This window comes from Mus musculus, chromosome 8 (assembly GCF_000001635.26).
Source record: "Mus musculus strain C57BL/6J chromosome 8, GRCm38.p6 C57BL/6J".
Taxonomy (NCBI): Eukaryota; Metazoa; Chordata; class Mammalia; order Rodentia; family Muridae; genus Mus; species Mus musculus.
In genome coordinates this window covers 86,921,205-86,926,628 of record NC_000074.6, presented here as the reverse complement: position 1 = coordinate 86,926,628, position 5,424 = coordinate 86,921,205, and the positions used below count along the sequence as shown (strand labels likewise).

The following is a 5,424-nucleotide window of genomic DNA, read 5'->3' as shown; positions in this document are numbered from 1 at the left end:
GTAGCAGTTAAGACCTTTGATGTGTCCGGATCGCCGCTGTGATTCTAAATGTGGTCCAGTAGCCTCTGAGGATGCAGAGCACAGAGGAGTGCTGGGAACTAAAGAGAAAGGGCAGGTGCATGGGAGAGGTTTGCTACCCCAGAGGCAGCCGCTGGGAGTCAGCACAAGCCCTACAGACACCCATTTGCTTAGACCACAGTGTGAATAGCGCCCCCTAGAGCTCTGCAGTGAACAGCCTCACACTCCTCTCGGTATACCTGTATGGTGCTGTCTTTTATTGGGCTACGCAGCAGGGAGATAGCTCTTCAGTTTGAGGAGAATCCGAACCAAAGAAAATCAAGACACCAACCCTCATCACACAGGGAAATTTTTGGTTCCTCTTCCCCACTTCATGGCCCTCTTCTTGGTCTTCTGGCATGGTGTTGATAGTCATCAGCGGTGCCTCAGTAGAGATGGGCAGAATCCAGTATCCACTGCTGGTCACAATTATACTCCAAGCACAAACGCAAAACAGATGCCTCTGTAATGCATATAAGGAATGGGAGTGAGAAGGGCTGAGGTTCCGCAGCCATTAAACATCTACTACAGAATCAGAATGCTGCCAGTGTCCTTGGACACAGAGTCTGGTCCCAAATTTCCAGCATTCCTGTCAACAGCTGTGAGAGCCCATTGTACTGCCAGCAAGTCTGTCTGCTGTAGTTTAAGGAGGCCCCTGGTCTGTGTGAAAAGCTACCCTACAAAGCCCCTTTTCCAGCTAGCCCCACCTTGCTTTGCCACCTAAAGACCACCAGCAAAAGAAGACTCAATAGGCTGAACACAATCAGAAAGGAAAAAATATTTCAGATGAAACTTTAGCTCTGCCATCCAGATATCAGGAATCAGTCCCCATACACTACATTCTAGGAGCTAGGGATGTTAGAAATCATCTTTCCCATCTGTCTTAGTTACTTTCTCAATGTTGTGATAAAATTCCCTGACAGAAGCAATGTATAGGAGAAAAGGGTTTATTTTGGCTTACAGTTCTATGAGAGACATAGTCAATTGTGGTAGAGAACAGAAGGCAACAGGAGCAGGAAAGAGAGAACAGGAAGTGGGACTAGGCTATGAATCCCCAAAGCCCACCCCTGGTGACCCACTTCCTTCTGTGACCCACTTCCTTCTGAAAGTTTCCAACTCTCAAATGTTCCAAATAGCATTACCTGCTAGGGAACACGTATTCAAATATGTGAGCCTATGGAAGGCATTTCTTGTCCAGACAACAGAAACAAAGAGGAGGCAACTGAGTTGTTAAGGTCACCTAGCAATCTGACACAGCTTTTCTAAACCCACCATGATGGTTAATCTTCACTGTCAACGTGGCTGGATTTAGAATTACCTAGGAGGCTACTGAGCACATCTCTAGGTGTCCCTGTAAGAGAATTTTCAGAGAGAATTCACTGAGGCAGGGGGATCCACCCTGCAGATGAATGACAACACCCCATCTACCAGATCCCAGGCTGAATAAAAGGGAAGGGAGGAGAAAGCCAGCTGAGGTCCAGTGTTCCCTTCTCTGCCTCCTAGATGGTGGTCACAGGCAAAGCTCCCACAGCGGAGATGCCCAAGCAAGTCCTGTGACCGTGGACTCAACAGAAATCACTCCTGCTTCTTCCTCTGGGATCGCTTCTGTCAGAGAGTTAATTCCAGCCACAGCCTCTCCGTTGCTTTACTTACGTGGGTACCATGCCGAGGCAGGAAAGAAACAGCCAGCAACACTGTCCTATTGCTGTGAAGAGACACTATGACCAAAGTAACTCTTACAGGAGAAAGCACTTCATTGGGGCTTGCTTAGAGTTTTCAGAGGTTTGTGGTCCAGTGTTCTGCCTCCATGGCAGATGCTGCTGCACACCAGGCTGGAAGGGGAAGTGAAGTCAGGACTGGTGGGATTCCTGTCTGGTTATGGAAGGCAGGAAAAGAGAGGCCCTCTTCTGGAGTCATAGTGTTGTGGCTCTTTTAGGTGAAGGCCTTCCTCGTGGCAGTATCCAATGAAGCAGCTGTCTGAGACTCTCTTACCTTGTTCAGATTGCTTTGTTGGGGATGGACTTGGATGCATATGCTGTATTCAGGATGAACCAGGGACTATATAATTTGGGGGAAGGGCATGAGAATATCCAAGAAGGGAAGGTCATTGGCTGAAGGCTAAGGCTATTGAGATGCCTCATGGTGCTGTACTACACCATGGTCACTATGCCATGGTCACCTCAGTTGGGGGCAGTGGTTAAGTTCCAAAGCAGGCATTAGAGGCAGGAAGGGAGCAACTCACTCCTGCCTTCTCAGGTCTCTGAGATTCCCTGGGTTTGAGCACACTCCACCAATTCTTATGCCCATCTGGTGGTACAGTCCACAGGGCTTACAGAGGGTTAGACCATTATCATAGTTGGAGCATGGTGCATGCAGCAGACATGGTGCTGGAGAAGTAGCAGAGTTCTACATCCTGATCCACAGGCAGCAGGAAGACAGAACAACTGGACTGGGCTCAGGCTTTTGAAACCTCAAAGTCCCAGCGACACATTTCCTCCAGCAAGGCCACTCCTACTCCAATAAGACCACTCCCTGATGACTGAGTATTCAAACCTATGGTCCCATGGGGGGCATTCATATTTGAACCATCACACCTTTCAAACCTTAGTCCTAGCCCAGAAACATAACACTAACTTATGAAACCTTACATTAATGTTATGGGGCATTGTGGGAGTAGTGGTGGCTCATGCCTGTGATTCTAGCATTCAAAAAAGTAGAGACCGGATCATCAAAGCTAGCTTCAGCTACCTGGTGAGTCTGAGGTCAGCCTGGAACCTGGTGCCAAAAATAAAGAGATGAGAGTGGGTGAGCAGGTGAGCTAGTGGTGAGCTAGCATGCTGACGCACTGGCATGCTGGTGAGCACTTGCCACACGTTCTGGTTGGTTTTGTCAGTTTGACACAATCTGGAATCACTTGGCAGAAGAGCAGCGGAGACTGTTGGTGGGGTATTATCTTGAGTATGTTAATTGTGGTAGGAAGACTCATGAATTGTGGGCTGCACCTTTCCCTAGGCAGGGAACTATGGGTGTATAAGGCTGGTGAGTAAGCACTCACGCAAGGAGGCATCGATTCCTTATTCTCTGCCTTTAACTGTGGATGGAATGTGGCCTGGATGGAATGTGGCCTGGATGGAATGTGGCCAGGACTTTCAAGCTCCAGAATCCTGTCCCTGTGACTTCTCTGCCATAACACAGACTGCAGCCAGAAACTGTGAGCCAAAGAAATCCTCCTCCTTTAAGTTGTTTTGTTGGTGGATTTTACCACAGCAACAGAAAAGGCTAATAACCATATGAGTTCAGGCCCCACAACTCACTGTGGAAGGAAAGATTTGTCCTCTGACCACACAGCATATGTGAGCCTGCACACACACATATTCTCTCTCTCTCTCTCTCTCTCTCTCTCTCTCTCTCTCTCTCTCTCTCTCTCTCTCCCTCTCTCTCTCTCTCTCTCTCTCTCTCTCTCTCCCTCCCTCCCTCCCCCTCCCTCCCCTTCCCCCTCTCCCTCCCATGCACATGTAATAAACAAAATTAAATTTAAAAGAAAATTAATAAATAAAAATTTTAAAAGTATTTACAGGGTGGAGAGACTCCTCTTATCCTATAGGCAGAACCAGGATGTGGTAGGAACAGGAAGGCATGGTAACTGCCTTCTCCAGTCCTCCCCTCCTCCTCCATCCTCCCCAGCTCCTCCCCTCCTCCTCCATCCTCCCCAGCTCCTTCCCTCCCCCTCCAACTCCTCCAAATCCTCCTCTCCTCCTCCACCTCCCCCAGATCCTCCCCTGCTCCTCCATCTTCCCCAGATCCTTCCCTCCTCCTCTTCCTCTTCCTCCTCTTCCTCTTCCTCCTCTTCCACCTTCCTTAACCCTGTCCTTCCCCTGCCCTCCCTCCGCCCTGCTTCCCCAGACCACCACTCCTCTTCTCCCAGAAGAAAAGGCCTCTTTGTCCTGCAGATGACCAGCATGTTAGTGTGGAGTAGTAATGGGAAACAGGAGACATCCAAGCTATGTTCTATTTCAGTGCCTCCACCTTTGCTCTTAGCATAAAAAACATCAAGGACTAAATAAAACTATCCTCCTTTTTCCTATTACTCAGTATGTGCTTTTAGCAGAAACATAAAATTGATTAGTAAAATTTTCTGCCACAATGACTCACCTAAACACATAGAAGGGAAAAGTTTTACTTCAACCCATCGAACTGGAAAGAAGCCTAGAAAGAAGGCAGCAGACACCGGAGCATTGTCCAGTATACCACAGCAAGTCAAGGGCAGGAGAACATTTTATGCGGAACCAGATGCTAACTATAGTCATAGCTAACATTGTGATGGAGGCAGCCAAAGGCAACATGTAAATAAACAGGAGAGACGGCCTCACCTTCAAACCAGGCTGTGGAGCGCTTGACCCACAGAGCACAGTGTGCCTGCCCCTCTGTCCTCACCCTCTGACGCCCGCACATCCAATTATCACGGACGCTTTCACCTCAGCCTGGAACATCTTTCACATGGCAACATCAGCACACAATCCAGAGGTGGTAATGACTTCAGGAAGAAGCAACGTCGCCAATTTTTCATAACCTGACGCAGAAGCCTTTATGATTCAATCTCCACTCGCTCGCTCGTTTCCTGCAGTGTCCCTCTGAATAACAGCTATCAAATGCAATCCAGCTACAGGATTAGCATGTAGTGTCCCATCACCTACACCCACATTTCTGCCCCACAAAAACAAAACAAAACAAAACAAAACTCCCAGGCAGCAGGCTCAGTGTGACAGTGTGAGAATAGCTTGTCATCCTGGTAATGGTCTAACTGCAGATAAGTGTCTGCCATAATGAAAATTGGTCTCTTCCACTTCAATTTATTTTGTCAACAATCCAAATGAAGCCTAGATGTGTCTTCCGACACCACTGCTTGCGCACGGAACAGGAATGAGAACTCTAAAAGGCGCCCCATCATCAGATGACTAAATATTTACATTAAAGAAGAGTCTCTTCTGGAAGCTGTCCCAGGTCCACTGTGCTCCTGACAGAACACCTGCAGCTTCTTGTAACTAATTAAGGAACTCCAAGAAAGCACATTCAGAAGGGTCTCAGCAAACAGATGCACACTCCATTAATTAAAAGCCAGAGCAATCACCCAGGCTGTAATTGGAAATTGTGCTTCTCTCCGTTATCAGGCAATCACTGTTGTTTGCAGATGCTTTCTGATGGTTTCTCAAAAGAGCAAGAAGACTACTAGCAGCAGGTTCTAGCTGCCTCTGGCCGGTGGGGCAGATGTTTGGGAAAGGTTGGAGATGCAGGGCAAAGTCACCCAGTCTCCTTAATTAGCTCCTCTGCCTCTTCCTCTTTCTCGCAGGAGCCCTACAAATGAAAAAG

At 48.0% G+C, this 5,424-nt stretch overlaps 1 long non-coding RNA gene across 1 annotated transcript; it reads right to left on the bottom strand.

Moving 5' to 3' along the window:
• Window positions 1-254: 254 nt before the first annotated feature.
• On the bottom strand, window positions 255-5,424 carry Gm33391. Its single transcript, XR_001778757.2, has 2 exons — window positions 4,428-5,424; window positions 255-520 (listed from the first exon to the last, which is right to left on the bottom strand). It is a non-coding gene; the product is annotated as a predicted gene, 33391 (long non-coding RNA).